Raw genomic sequence first — 16,181 nt, 5'->3', positions numbered from 1 at the left:
TTAGCGGCCTCTCCCTCGTTTCCTGCAGCCCCGTGCCGGAACTGATCGGTTCTGCTTCTCATTGGTGGGTTCTTGGTTGTGGGTGAAGTAATGATCAGACTAAAGTCAACTAGCTGCACGTGGTGGTTCCATGGTGTAATGGTTAGCACTCTGGACTCTGAATCCAGCGATCCGAGTTCAAATCTCGGTGGAACCTGTATCCCTTAAGCTTTTATTTAATTCACTTTGTGATTGTGAAGCAACTGCCTTATATATGACCTTGAACTATGTAGGGAGGGAGTTTCATAAAATTTAATCTGTGTCTAAAGACCTCAGAGATTTACCTCTTTAATCCTTTACTTTCTGTCACCTAGGTGTCTCCTAAGCTGCCTCGTGGTTTCTCCTTTTAACGTAGGCCTTCTTCCTCAAACCATACTTGGAAAAAAAAGCGTGGATAAAACTCGATTCCTTTTAGATTTTTCAACCCTCAACTTCATTCAAGGTCAGATGCTTTTCACTCCTTTTTATTTCCAGATGATATTCAGAGAATCTCACCCACCCTCCTCATCAAGATTTATCAAAAATTTCTTGAACCTCATTTTTCATCCTCCAAGCCAGCGATTTTCAATCCGTGTGCTGCAAGAATTTTTAAAACATATACCTGACTATTTAGTCAAGAGCACTGATCCTTTTTCCCTTAGATTGCCAAATTTAAAAAATAACTACAGCCAACACAACAATAGTTGTGGGATGTGAATGAATCAAAATTATACCTATTTTTTGTCAGATTGGTATAATATATATACTTTTGGGCATGCACAGAATTTTAGTAATTAGTTTATGTGTCCCATGAGATGAAAAAGGTTGAAAATTGCTGCTCTAAACTAAACTCATTTACATAATTATTTTATTTATCACAGAGCAAAGATGGAAGTTTCCATTTTAGCAGAAATGTGCATACTAAGATCACGCAGCAGGGCCTCTCTGTATTTAAAGTGCGTTGTTATTCCAAAAAGCTTTCCCCATTTTTTCCACCCCATCACCTATATGCAAACCTTCAATTTAGACTTTTGAGCAAGGATACCTATAATAAGCAGAATGATGACTCCCCAAAGGTGTCCACTTCCCAATCTTTGAGAACTGTGACATTGTCACATTGGGCAAATCAAAGGGGAATTAAGGTTGCAAATCAATTGATTTTAAAAGAGGGAAATTATTCTGATTTTCCAGGTGGGCCTAATGTTGTTACAAAAGTTCTTAACGTGGAAAAGGAAGGTAGAGGAGGTCAGAGTGATGTGGTATGAAAAGGCCTTGTAAAAAATAATAAACATAGCCACTTCAAAATGGAGTCAGAGCAGCCATCCCAGAGGAACTGCCTTGCATGCCTTACTCCTCAAACCTCTGGGATGTGAGAACTGAGTAAAATAACCCTTGGATTGGGCCTAAAACAACATTGTGCTCAAAACAACTCTTTGCAAAGCTAACAGGATAGCAGACATGAACAAGGACTGAAAATTAAAGACATTTTTTTAAATTAGCATCAATAACTGTGTTAGTATTTCTGCACAATAGGCATTCCTTCCTTCTATTCAAATAATTATTCCCCTTCCCTTTCTCATAAATATTCCTTGCCTTCACCTCCTAATCAAAACCCTATTTGGGTTTCTTTCTGAATCAGCCCTTCCCCATTAGTTCTTTTGGAACTCAAATAAAGGCTTGTTGCCTCTCACTTTGGCCTTTTCTTTTTAGGTTAACAGCCTTGTTTTTTTGTTTTTGTTTTTTTTAAAGAAGAAATAGCAGGCCAAAATGGAGTGATCTCACCAATGCAAAACTTAATAACTAACCCAATTTCAGTTTCTACCTTGCCCAGGAGTAAATAGTGTTTTAAACCAGTTGGCCTGGAATATCCTGATCAATACTAGTGAGGTAGGTAATCTTCATGATAAAACCAGTCCCATTTCCTTCTCCCAAAAGAACATGTGCCCTGGCTAGTGTGGCTCAGGGGATGCTGTGCCAACCTGTGAACCCAGAGGTCTGTCTGTCTTGTTTGATTCCCAGTCAGAGCACAAGCCTGGGTTGCAGGCCGGGTCCCTGGCTGGTGGGGAGGCAACCACTGGATGTATCTCTCACACATCTCTTCCTCTCTTTCTCCCTTCCTTTCCTTCTCTCTAAAAATAAATAAATAACAATCTTAAGAAAAAATTAAAATGTGAGGTGGCCATAAAATAATCCTTTTTTTTCTTTCTTGGATAACACCCCTTCTGCCTATAGAGAAGTCTTTCATTTTGAACAACCCCTTAGAGCTCCCTTCTAGTTGCTAGATAAGATGCTGCCCGATTCATGAATTGCTTTAAAAGAGCCAGTTAGATCTTCAAATTTACCCGGTTGAATTTTGTTAACAGTCTCAACGAGCACTTGTGGCTTTGAAGGTGGTAGAAATGGATCAGGAGCCTAGGAATGCAAAGTCTTCTAGAAGATGGAAATAGCAAGGAAATGGATTTTTCCCTAAGTTCCCCAGAAGGGACGCCACCCTTGATTTTAGCTCAGTGAGACCCACATCACCAAGTTTGTGGAACTTTATTACAGCAGCGATAGACAGCTAATACAGTATCATTTTCAGTGTTTTCTGTGACAGTAGAGAACAATAGAAAGTTTGTCTAAGGCCTAGATACTACCTTGTGCAGGGGTGACCATTAGCCACCTCAGAAAAGAAACACAGTATTATTCAAGCACTGCCTTTGGCACGACTCAAGTGCCCAAGCACAAATATTTGCACTACCAATTACATATAAAACACCATCCTAGCACTACTCAGGTGGATACACAGGGTGAGCCCAAGAAGGATATCAATAGCTAGACCATTCTAAAGAAGTAGATAACGAGAGTTCTGATGATAAATGCCACAGTTCGGAGAGACAGAATTAGAACTCCCTAGAGGAGGAAGAACTAGCATTCACCCCTGAAGGAAGAAGCGAAGAAGGAAACTCATTTTAGGAAATGAAGGAAATTTGACGATAAGAAAATGTTGATCATGGATGGAACTGGAGAGCATTATGTTGAGCAAAATAAGCCAGGCGGTGAAAGACAAATACTATATGATCTCGCCTTTAACAGGAATCTAAACAACAAAACAAACAAGCAAGCAAAATATGACCAATGACACTCAAATACGGAACAGGCTGACAGGGTCCAGAGAGGAGAGGGGAGAGAATCATAGGGGAAAAGGGGATGGACTCACATGAATAAGTATAAAGAACACATGGACAATAATTAAGGTGGGGAGCGGAAATGGGAGGGAGGTGGGGAGCACTGGGAGGGGGGCAGGGCAGAGAATATAAAACAGAAAACTGTACTTGAATAAGAATTAAATTAAAAAATAAAAATTAAAAAAAATTTTTAAAAGATTATAGAGGAAATTTAAAAAAAAGAAAATGTTGAACAAGGCCATTAATGCCAGGAGAATAATTATAAACTTTTCCCCTTAAGTCATTGCTTTTCAATGTGTGTTCTGAAATGATCAGTAGTGTTCCTCAAAAGAAAGATTGCATGCTCAAATAAATTGAGAACTACAGACTGCCCCCGCCCAACTTCCTTAGAAATTCCCTGATGTGGACAAAAAAGTAGCCACATACTAAAGCTGACAAGCCCAGGGGAGGCCTACGTGTCAGGCCTGCCACACTCAAAGACCTAAAGTAACCACATAGGGTGATCTGAAATTAAACCTCCTAACTAAAGATGAGTCATGGCAGGTAGTCATGTCCTAGGCCAGTATCTTCCTTGACAAAGGTCAATCTTTATACCACGACTGAGCCTGTCCGTTGCCTTTTAGCATCTATAATCACATACCTTCAGAATGTCAGGGTAATCTCCTTTCTCCAGACCCCTCAAGGCACAACTGCTGTACCAGAGCACACCGCTCAGGAAGCCTATTGTGAGGAATGTAACTGGTTGAGAGTCTCCAGTTGCCACACCTCCAAGATCCATTGCGATGCTCACACTGAAGCCACGCTCCATCTGGACTATTCCCAACAATGACTGCACACAGTGAGGGCAGTGGAGCTGGACCAGTACTGTGCAAAATAGGGCTCTTCTAATGGGCAGTCTTTGGTTTGGAACTCTCCATTGGCCTGAATGAGATTTTCTCATTGCATTAAGGTCTTAGGCTCTTTCTAACAAATCCTCCTTCCTCCCTTCTCTCCTTGCATAGATATTGAACCTAAATTGTGATCTGAGGGCCCTACTTCTTCCTTTCATCCTTCACAGGCATTTTTCTCAAATCCATCTCTTACAGTTCCAATTCATCTGGTGTCAGCTTCCAGAGGACCCTGAAACAGTCCCATTGGTCAAGTTGTCTATTCTTATGTTAACATTACACAGCTTTAATTATTAGACACAGGGTGGGCAAAAGTAGGTTAACAGTTGCATTGTGACATTCTTTTGTGTCAATAAAGCTATTGTAATCATCATAACCTGCATGTCTTGTCCCATACGAACAACTGGAAGCCTACTTTTGCCCACCCCTCTATTGATGTCTTATATGTGGCACTGTAACTGAACAAAAACAATGAAGTTTCAGTTGCCTGTCACCACAAAAGCCAAATCTGTGAGGCAGACATGGGTGCAAAAGGAAAGAGGTTTTATTCAGCTGTGGCCCAATCTGGGGGAATGGCAGACTTCTGTCTCAAAGCCTATCTCCTCAGCAAGGCCAAGACAAAAGCCAGTGTCCAGAATTCCTGCTCCAATTTAAAGTAATGTCTTTTTGAGCCAGCAGGTGGCTGCTAGGAGGTCAGTGACTCCATCCAGGTAGCTTAGTTTGTTCCCAGCTGCCATTCATTTCAAGCCACCTCCTGGAACCTGCATGTGGAGCCTATACGGCCATGGGCCATGTGGCTGCCTGGGCCACATGCTCATGGTCTCCTAGGCAAGAATATGTGGGCTAGTGCATCACCAGGTGGGCAAGAGAGAGAGAGGGAGAGAGGCTTCCTCCTAGAGGCCATGGGCCACATGGATGCTAAAGTCATGTGGCCCATGGAGAAAACAGGCAAATACACCATGCAGGTGCATGTGGCAAACAAGTAAACCACAAGACAGAGCCTCATTGTTCCCCAGGATTATATTCACTTAAGTGTGGGATGGGCCACATGTTTTCTCAAAATGACCCATCAACTTCCCAAATTTTCACACACTTTGGGTGGGTCCACCTCCCAACCAATGCCTTATCTCCCCTAGCTAGGCTGACAGACCTCTTTGGTCAAGCGCCACCCCAGCACCCCAGCGACTTCTTTGGTGCCTGTGCCAGCCTGCCCCCTGGTCCCACCCCCAATCAGGGACTGGGAAAAGGAGAGAGCTTTTTCCTATTGAATTATCTCACTTGCTTTCTGCATGCTCCGTCTAAGAACCTCCCCCTGCCACCATCTTGGCTGACTGGGGAGACTCCCTGGTGCTCCAACTGACTGTTTATCAGGTAACAGTACTAAATTAATAAATATTTGTATAGTACTTAGACTAGTGTGTGGCACATAATATGAATCACATGTCTTTGATAAATAAAAATCAATATGGCGATTTCATTCAGTTTTTTCTTTCTAAATTTTGACTATTTTTAAGGACTTTTGTTTCCAGATAAACCTTAAAGCAAACATATTAAGTTCCAAAAAGATTCACATTATGCTAATTACTAATTATTAAAAATACCTTTCTTAAAGAAATAAAACAAATCGCCAAAAGGCAGAAACAATACAAGTTCCATCACAGATGAATGGATAAAAAAATGGTAATACATACAATTGGAATATCAGTCAGCCTCAAAAAGGAATGAAATTCTGATACAGAGACTTCCAGTCAAGATGGCAGTATAGGCAGACACAGCTCGCCTCTTTGCACAACTACAACAAAATTACAACTAAAATATAGGACAACCATTGCTCAGAACCAACGGAAATTGAGTTGAATGGAAGTCTGACAACTATGGAGTTAAAGAAACCACATCCATCCAGACTGGGAGGAGGGATGCACATGCAGATGCAGAACAGGCTGGTCCCACATCCACATGTGGTGGACAAAAATTTGGGAGGGATATCTCAGTAGCAAGGAGTCCCAGCCCCACACCAAGACTCCCAGCCCAGGGTTCCAGTGCCAGGAAGATAAGTCCCTACAATTTCTGACTGCAGAAACCAGCGGGGAGTAAGTTGGTGGAGGAAATATCTGGAGCCCCAAGCAGTTCCTCTTATAGAACCCACACACAGACTCACTTACTCAGACTTATTCTGTCTGGATTCTGGAGCTAGGTTGGTGGCTTGAGGGTACCCAGTGGCATGCAAGGGGAGGCTGAGGTGTCTGGTATCAAGATGTGTAAAGGCCACTGTCCCTTCTCTGGGCCTTCCCTCCAAAGATCCAGTGGACTGGTGCCAAAACTGAGATTCCATCAACATGGCTAACACTGTTTGACCTGTCTTGTAGATCTCTAGAGACTCTGCCCCATCTGCCTTATAGGCCCACCCAAGCTGCTTTCCCAAGTGAATGGCTGGTCTTAGCTCATGCTTCACAACTTCCTAAATCCTCACAAACAACCAGCAGCTGGACTCAGTGAACCCCAGGCCCAGAACTAGCAGCCTAGATTCACAGCTTGGCTTTGTGGGAAATCTTCAAGCCCAGCACAAGTAGCAGCCATCTGCTTTATAGCTCAGGCAGGGTGGTCCCGGGCAAAACACAGGTAGGGGCTAACCTTGGCCTGCACCACCTTGGAAATGCCAGGGCCAGCACACCCAGTGGACAGCTAGAGACCATGTCAAAGCACCACCACCCTGCCCCTGCACAGCTGATCCTCCATGGAGGGTAGAGGTTGGTGGTCAGTGGTCACAGCCAGTCCTTGTAGTTGACTGGCCTGGGTAAATCCCTCCCATTTATCTACCAACAGCAACCAAGGCTCAACTACAAGAGGAGGGTATACTCAGCCCACACAGAGGGTGCATCTTGAGTACCCAGCTTGAGTGATAGGGGAGGCTGTGCCACTGGACCCTACAGGGCACTTGCTACATTGGGCCATGCTACCAAAACATGGAGTCAAAGCAGCTCTACCTAATGCATAGAAACAAACCCAGGGAGGCTGCCAAAATGAGGAGACAAAGAAACATGGCCCAAATGAAAGAACAGATCAAAACTCCAGAAAAAGAACTAAATGGAGATAAGCAATCTATCAGATGCAGAGTTCAAAACATTAGTTATATGGATGTTCAAGGAGTTTAGTGAGGACCTCAGCAGCATTAAAATGATCCAGTCAGAAATAAAGGATATAGTATTTGAAATAAAGAACAATTTACAGGGAAACAACAGTAGAGTGGATGAAGCTGAGAATCAAATCAATGATTTGGAACATAAAGAAGCAAAAACAAAACCACAACTGATCAGAACAACAGGAAGAAAAGAGAGCCCCCCCAAATTGAGGATTCTCAAAAGTGAGGATTCTAAAAAAAATATTATAAGCAGCATATGGGACAACTTTAAGCAATCCAACTTTTGCTTCATGGGGTGCCAGGAGAAGAGAAAGAGCAAGAAATTGGAAATCTAATTGAAAAAAATAATGAAAGAAAACTTCCCTAAATTAGTGAAGAAAACAGCCTTGCAAGCCCAGGAAGCACAGAGTCCCAAACAGGACAGACACAAAAAGGCCAACTTCAAGACACATTGTAATTAAAATGCCAAAGGCTAAAGATAAAAAGATGGAAGAATGGGTGAGAGGTGAAGGGACTAAGAAGTACAAATAGGCAGTTACAGAATAGCCATGGGGATGTAAAGTACAGTATAGGAAAGGGAGTAGCCTAAGAACCTATATACATGAGCCATGGCTCTAAATATGACTTGGGGGAAGGCCTGAAGGGGTGGGGCTGCTGGGTGGAGGGGGCAAAGGCAGAAAATCAGGATAACTATAATAGCATGAACAATAAAATGTAATTAAAAAAGAAAAAAGGAAATGCTAATACATGCTATAACGTGGGTAAATCTTGAAAACATGCTGCTAAGTGAAATAAACCTGGCGCAGAAGGACAGATACTGTATGATTCCCCTTATATAAGGTACCTAAGATGAGTAAATTCTTAGAGACAGAAAGTATAAAGGGAATGGAGAGCTATTGTTTAATGGGTACAAAGTTTCTATTTGGAATGATGAAAACATTCTGCAGATGGATAGTGGCGATAGTTACACAACAATATGAATGAATTTTATGCCACTAAACCATTTAAATGGTTAAAATGGTAAATTTTATGTTATGTATATCTTAGTGCAAACACAAAACTGAAAGAAACTGGATCTTAGTTTTTTAAACAGGAAACAGAAGGTCAGGATAAAACAGAAGATAATGGTGCAAGACTGTCTTCCCAGGGTCCCTGTCATTCTGGGGCTGTTTGCCTCTTTCCTGAAGCTTCCTAGAATTTCTGTGGGCGGGCTTCCTTTCTTGATCAAAGTTAGCATGTTCATTTTCACTCACACCGAGCCCAGAAGTGACACCCACTAGGGCCTCTGAAATTTCACCATTACCAAGTCATTGCTTTGGATAAGTACTGATTACCAGCCCTCTTTTCCCCCCACACTCCTATCCTGCACCTCTAGGTGTGTTTGTGTGTTTACTAGTCCTCCTACAGGAGTAGACTGGCTTTGGCATTGCAGGACCCCATCAAGTCTTTCAGTTTCCCATGTTCAGGCTTAATTAAAAGAGAAGAAAGGCCTAGCAGAACACAATTTTTATTTCCTTGGGTGTTTATTTATGAAAAAAGTAGGCCTTTTAATAATTACAAAATAAAAACACCATAATACGAAATTGGTCAGGGTTAGCAAAAAGAAGACAACACTTTCAGATGCAGAGCCAAAGGTTAGAATAGAGAAATGATTACTGTGTGTGTGGCCCAGTCAATCCGCTCCTAGGTATTCGTCTGAAAGCATATATCCCTACAAAAACCTACATATGATTGTTTGTAGCCGAATTATTCATAACAGAAAAAAACCCTGGAGACTGTTCGATGTCCGTCAACAGGCAAATAAATAAGCATATTTTGATATATCCCCACAATGGAATACTACTCAACAATAAAAGGGAATGAAATACTGATACACACAGCAAGGTGCGTGAATCTCAAAATAATTATGTAGAGTGAAAGCCATCAGAAAAGAAGAATACATAGTATGTGGATATATTTGTATAAATGTCCACAAAAATAAAAACTGACCTATAGCAACAGGAAGCGCATCAGTGGTCTAGAGACAAAATGGAAAAGAGAAAGAGGAATGAAAAGCTATGAGGCATTTGCAGGGTTGATGGATGTGTTTGTTGTTTTGTTTGTTGTGATATTTCACAAGCATATGCATATATCAAAAAGTATCAAATTTCACATTTTAAATGTGCAGTTTATTTTTTTAAGAGCACAAAAGCAAGAGCCAGAGAGCACAGCAGCAGACAAAAGGTCCTTCCTCATTTTAAATATTATTTTTTATCGCTCATAGCAATATTTTTAATATATTTTATTGATTATGCTACTACAATTGTCCCATTTTTTTCTCCCCTTTATTCCCCTCCACCTTGTAGCCCCCAATATTCTTGAATGCAAGACTGAATACACAGATTTAAAAAAACACTGTGTGTGTTTAATGTGTGTGCTGCTTTCACACACATTATTAAGCCACTCCATGTTTCCTTTCCCGTATCTCTGGGTGATCAGTGACCCTTTCCATTCCCACTGGTCCGGCCTAAATCCTCCCTCACCATTGTTAGGTTACAGCCTAGTTCTACCCTCAATCCTACATGCAGGTTGATAACCTTGACAAAGGACACCTCCAATCACATGACTCCCATTATCATAAGCTATCACTGGAAAATCTCTGTATGTACACCCATGTCTGAAAACAAAAGGCTATAAAATAAAATGTTAGCAGTGGTTATCTCTGGGGAGTAGGAATACAGGTGATTTTTTATTTTGCTTACCTATTTTCTATATTTTGCAGTAGTTTTTTTAAATAAAAAATCTTTATCTGTTTTGCTTATTACAAAAGGAATGAATATTCATGGTAAAAATATTCAAATAATATGCACAATATAAGAGTATAGTAAAGTTGCAAAGTGAAGCTTATTCCCTCGTTGTCACCAACACTGTGGCTGCCTCCCCGACACCCACCCCACCCTTCCCATCCAGGAAGCAGCCAGGCAACTCAGGGGGGATTATCTCTACCCACAGCTTCAGGAGGAGGTTCTGGAATGGTCTAAACCAGTGGTTTTCAACCCTAACCTCCAAACCCTGCTATTGTAACAAACATTTCATAACACTGCTTTACTATCCTGACTTCAAAGTCATTAGATTATATACTATAATATACAGTATCTCATATTATGATATAATGCTATAACTATAAGCTATGGAGAAATAATAGGAAGATAATTTATAAAATGGTTAGTGCTTGGGCACAGTTATTGAAGAAGTCGTAATGAGGTATTTAGGTACTCGGCAGAAACACCTTCCAGCAAACAGTTTTGAACACGATGTGTTGGGCACTGTTCTAGGTTTCCTGGGGCTACAGACAGAAATCCCTGCCTCATGGAGCTTACATACTAACAGAGTGGTGAGATACAGAAAATGAACAATCAGCAAAATATATCAGTAAATTATATATCACACTAGAAGGTGCCAAGTGTAACTGGGGGAGGGGAAGTACAACAGGGTGAGGGCAAACCAGAGTTCAGAACCGCAGGGACGCGGGCAGTGGCTTGCAGCTTCAAAGACAGTGGTCAAGGCAGGCCTTGCTAGAAGGCAACATTTGAGCACAAAATGGAAGGAGATTAGGGACTGAATCACGCAGATATTTAGGGGGGAAAGTGTCTGGGCAGGGGGAATAGCCAGTGCACAGGTCTTAAAGTGGAAGCTTGTCTGGTGGGTGTTGGGCTGTAAGCGTCCAGCAAGGTGGATTGGAGTGAGTAGCACTGGAAAGGGCAGTAGCTCGCTGGTCTGCGAGGTGACAGCCAGACCTCGCCGAGCCCTCACAGAACACCGTAATGCTTGTACTCGGAGTAAAAATAGTGCAGCGTTAGAAGGCTTTGAGCAACAGAGTGTGGCATGATCTGACCTACATTTTAAAAGGAAAATCTGGCTGCTATGCTGAGGATAGATCGTAGGGTGAAAGCAGGGAGACTGGTCGGGAGGCTGCTACAAGAAACCAGGTGAAAAATAAATGCAACGTCTACAAGCACAGACTAATACTCAGTACTGTATTTCATAGACTCTAAGCCGTCCTTGACCGTAGGATACCTCCTGATCTCAGAAGGAAGATAGGCCGTGTGAATCGCATTATTCAGTGAGAATGCAATATGCAGGGCTGAACTGGGGACTCAAATGCCACAGGTGGTGCTGGTTGTTGAACACATGATTTTCTGAAACAGTGAACAAGTCCTGGTAAAGTTCCAAATGAAACAAAATACTATTTTATCTCAACTTATAATTATCGTATCTTTCAGTTCAGTTACATTAAGATCATACAAAAATAGTTCATGTTTAAATATAAAATTGAATTAGGGCCTAGGTTCAGATTATTACAAACAGGTTTTATAAGTCTACATTAATGAATTCTGTAATGTATTCAATTATCCTGTACATTATCAGACATCTAATTACCTCTGGTGCATAGTACATAAAGGCCCAACCACCATTACAACCAATATTGCTCCCAAAATTCATAGAGAGGCCCTAGAATGTGATGCCAGCATACTGCCTAAGTCAGAAACGGGCACATGACCATACTATTGTGCTCCAATCAGAGAGAAGCCCTGGGCAGCAGTACCACAAGTGAAGGGGACACCACACAGCCCCTCGGCCCCAGTGAAGTCCATAGATCCAAATACACCTGCAACCGTCCTACCACCAGGGGGAGCCAACCCTGGGATGAGGATTTTACTTTTTTAATATAAGGTTTTCAAAAATTGTGGTAAAATACGTATAAAACTTATCATCTTAACCACCTTGAGTGTACAGTCACGTGATTATGCACCAATCTCTCGAATTCTTTTCATCGTGTAGAAACTCTGTCACCGTTAAACCACAGCTGCCCTTCCCCTCTTCCCCAAGCCCTTGGCCATCAGCGTTCTACTTTCTTTCTCTGGGAGCTTGACCACTCCGGATATCTCGTATAAGTGGAATCATTACAGTATCCATCCTTTGGCGTCTGGCTGATTTCACTTAACATAATGTCCTCAAGAAGCTTTTCCCTTTAAAGGCAAAGGGCAAGACAGGGGAAAAGCTGGCCGCTGGATGACTCGGTTAAGCCCCTACCCTTAGCCCTTCACCGAAACACACTTTACCTCTGAGCATTTGGGTCGCTTGGCCGATATAGTCCACTTATTATTTAGGAATATTTATGTCTAATTTGCATTACTTGTAACTGAAACACAATAACTGATGCCCTCCTCTTCTTTCCTCAAATACTATAGTATTAACGGTTTGGTGGATAGTCTTTCAGACTCTGCTGTAGGAATAAAAATGTGTATTTTATTTTCACCTAAGTGAAATCCTATAAACTGTTAAGCAACCTAATTTTTCCTCTGACGACTTTCAGTGTTAATATAAATCTCGCTTAAACTGTTTCCGCGCTCCAGCGTCTCTGTGAACCATAGTTTATCCGACCAGTCTGCTATTGAGAAAAAACCAGAGCCCTCCCGGTGTTCTGGTATTACCCACACGCTGCAGTGCGCCTCCTTCTGCATGCTTCCTTCGAATACATTTCGAGAACTGCCTTCCCAATGGTTGTACTCGTAATTTCTACTCAATAATAACTTATTAATTATTTCTACTCTTAATAATAATTTACGAGAGTCCCTGATTCTCTGTATTCTTAAAAATATGGAGTATTGTCCATCATTTTCTTTGCTAATATATAAACTAATATTTAACTTCTATTATAATTAGGGGTTCTCTTTCAAAAGTGAAATTTAAAAAATTTTAAATGTTTTTTGGCCATTTCCATTTCTTTTGTGTGTGGGTAGATTGCCTCTTCAAATTTCTTGTCCTTTGCTTTCCAGAGTATTTCTTTGCTTACAATTCTTAGAAGCTCTTTATAGAGTTAGGGATATTAAATATTTGTCGAGAAAATATACTATAAATATTCCCCCAGTTTATTTGTATTTTAACTTTTTAAAAATATGTATTTATATATTTTTAGAGAGAGGGGAAGGGAAGGAGAAAAAGTGGAAGAGAAACATCAATGTGTGGTTGCCTCTCATGTGTCCCCTACTGGGGACCTGGCCTGCAACCCAGGCATGTGCCCTGACTGGGAATCGAACCAGCTACCCTTTGCTTCACAGGTCCATGCTCAATCCACTAAGCTACACTATCCAGGTCTGTGTTTTAACTTTTTGAATGGAATCTTTTCCATATAGAAAATGTTTAGCATTTTTTCTCACTTGAATATCCACTTGTCTCTACATCATTATTGAACAATCCACCTGCCCCACTGTTTGGGAATACCATCGTTACCTCTTAAATCCCTGCACTAGGACTGCATGGTCCATGAATCTGCTTTAGGGCTTTCCAGTCTGTGCTATTGACATTTCCCCACGTGCCAGTTGCTTCTTACAATTCTTTTCCTTCTTTCAAAATTACCCTTGCTTATCTGACATTTGTGTTTTCCAGATGAATTTTAGAAACAATTTGAGAAACTCCAAAGACTTTATTGGGATTTTTGTCTGAAATCACAATGCAATTTATAGATTAACTTGAGAGGAAATGACTTATTTTTGATATTGAGCTTTTCCTTTCATGAACCTGTGTCTATTACTCAAGTTTTATATATTTGAGTAAAATTTTATGTTTTCTTTGAAAAGATCCTATACATTCTTTCAAAAGTTGTACCTTTTATTTATTTGTCTTGTTCTATTTCATTAGTTAGGCCTTCCAGAAAAACATTTAACAATAAAAGTAGTGACTGGCATCTTTGTCATATTTCCTTTCTTAAAAATAATTCATATTTTGACATATAATTCATATACCATAAAATCTACCCATTAAAGTGTATACCTAGAAAACTAAGATGGACCCTAAAGGCACTAACAGTTGGAGGCTGTCAGCCAGCTACAGTCTTGCAGCTGACTGAGCATTGCACTTTTTGCCATATTTTTGTTGTAATCCTCTATATATATTATCTCACAAAGTTTAGAATATCCGTCTCTTCTTTATTTTTTTTAAGATGTGTGTTTATTTATTTATTTGTAGGGTGAGGGGAAAGGAGGGAGAGAGGGAGAGAAACATCAATGTGTGGTTGTCTCTTGTGCACCCCTATCCACCCCCACTGGGGGCCTGGCCTGCAACCCAGGCATGTGCCCTGACTGGGAATCAAACCAGTAGCCCTTTGGTTTTCAGGGCAGCACTCAATCCACTGAGCCACACCAGCCAGGGCTATCCACCTCTTCTTTAAATAATACTTTGAATCTCCAAAGTGCATACGCAGGTTCTTGGCCATGGTAGGATTTCATTAAATATGTGTAAATAATAAGAATTAATAAGGTCCTACCTATAAGTTCAGCATCTTCAGACAATTCGAGGCAGGAAAACTATATGACACAGTCCTTACCAGTGAGTGGTAAATATTTAACCACTGGTTCTTAGAAGTACTGATTTCTAATGTTTGCTGATTTCCAAGGTAAAAATATTCCCAACACAGTCAGTTTCCATACTCACATGATGTTAACCAGGATGCAAAATTCCTAAAACTTTAACAGTCTGTCCTTTCTATCTGCTACAAGCCAGCTCCAACATATCACTATGCTTACCTTTAAAGAGTTTTGTGTGTGTGTGTTTATTTCCTCTGGGTTTTCATTTATTGAAACATAAAATTAGAACAATATTAAATGCAATTTTAAAAAATAATTTGCCCAGCCCTGGCTGAGTGGATTGAGCACAGACCTGCGAACCGAAGGGTCACTGGTTCAATTTCCAGTCAGGGCACATGCCTGGATTTCGAGCCAGTTCCCAGCAGGGGGTGCATGAGAGGCAACCACACATTGATGTTTCTCTCCCTCTCTCCTTCCCTTCCCCTTGCTCCTTCCCTTCCCTACCCCTCCAACAATAAATAAATAAAATCTTAAAAAAATAATTTGCCCATAAGTCAACTACTCTAATAGCTAACATAACTCTTTATTTTTGTCTTCTCTTCCAATCTCTGCTTTATGTATCCATATTTGAACTAGTTGTAATCATACAATTTAAAAAATCTTTTATTGTGACAAATTTTAAACATATACAAAGTATAAAGAATATAATAATGAACCCCAGGCACTATATCACCCAGCCATCCCCCAGACAGTAACTGTGGCCAACCCTGCCCTAGCTACATCACCTGCTTCCTGCTCCCCACCCACATTTTTTGAAACAAATCCCAGACATTGTATCCTCCCATCTGTAAATATTTCAGTGGTAGTCATTTAATGTTTCATTCTGTTTTTTTTAATTTGTAGTCTAAGAAAGACAACGACATAAATAATTCAACTAGAAAGACATTGTGTTCTGATATTGGCAGTGAGAACTGATTGCGAGGGGCAAGAGGAGTGTGTAAAAGCTACAGCATCTGAAGAACTTTACTAAAGAATCTTTCCATTTGTAGCCCATCCTTCTTTGTTGTGATCAAGTACAACAGAACCCAATTAAAATTCCACGTTATCGTATACACACTGAATCGCATGGAACCTGGACCGAAGCATAGTGTCTCTACACTGGAAAAAATACCCATCAAAACAAATGTTATTTAATACAACTAAATCCCATGGCAGTTATCAGCCATCTTCTCCAATATTAACTTTTTAAAGGATTTTACTATAAACTCCCTTGGACATATTTTATGTTTTAAACTTTCTACCTGATTATCCATTGGTCCAACTTTCCTTGAAAGAGAGATTACTGTGTCCTTCCCTCACCCCATTAACTTATGCTGCAGTATCATGAATGGTGTCACCCCTCAGCCCTTTAGAGAAGAGCACTACAGAGGAGACGATGTGAAACTCAGTCCAAAAAAGAAATTTGGCAAACAAGAAATCCGCATTATTCCCACATTTACCACATATGACATTTGGCATTCTAGTAGAGAAACTCACAGTGTAAACTGGAGAACCAGAATCTGCCCTCATTAGTTTTACAGCCCCTTAGACTCTTAATTACAATTCTGACCCAATATACTATCTC

General features: G+C 40.7%; 1 non-coding gene across 1 annotated transcript; it reads left to right on the top strand.

The window, feature by feature from the left end:
- Positions 1 to 124: 124 nt before the first annotated feature.
- On the top strand, positions 125 to 196 carry TRNAQ-CUG (transfer RNA glutamine (anticodon CUG)). The gene has a single exon. It is a non-coding gene; the product is annotated as a tRNA-Gln (tRNA).
- The last annotated feature ends 15,985 nt before the right edge of the window (positions 197 to 16,181 follow it).

This window comes from Sturnira hondurensis, unplaced genomic scaffold, assembly GCF_014824575.4.
Source record: "Sturnira hondurensis isolate 20B ecotype Veracruz unplaced genomic scaffold, ASM1482457v3 Scaffold0008196, whole genome shotgun sequence".
In the NCBI taxonomy this organism is placed as follows: domain Eukaryota; kingdom Metazoa; phylum Chordata; class Mammalia; order Chiroptera; family Phyllostomidae; genus Sturnira; species Sturnira hondurensis.
The sequence above is the reverse complement of the archived record's forward strand: the minus strand, read 5'-3'. Positions and strand labels throughout refer to the sequence as shown.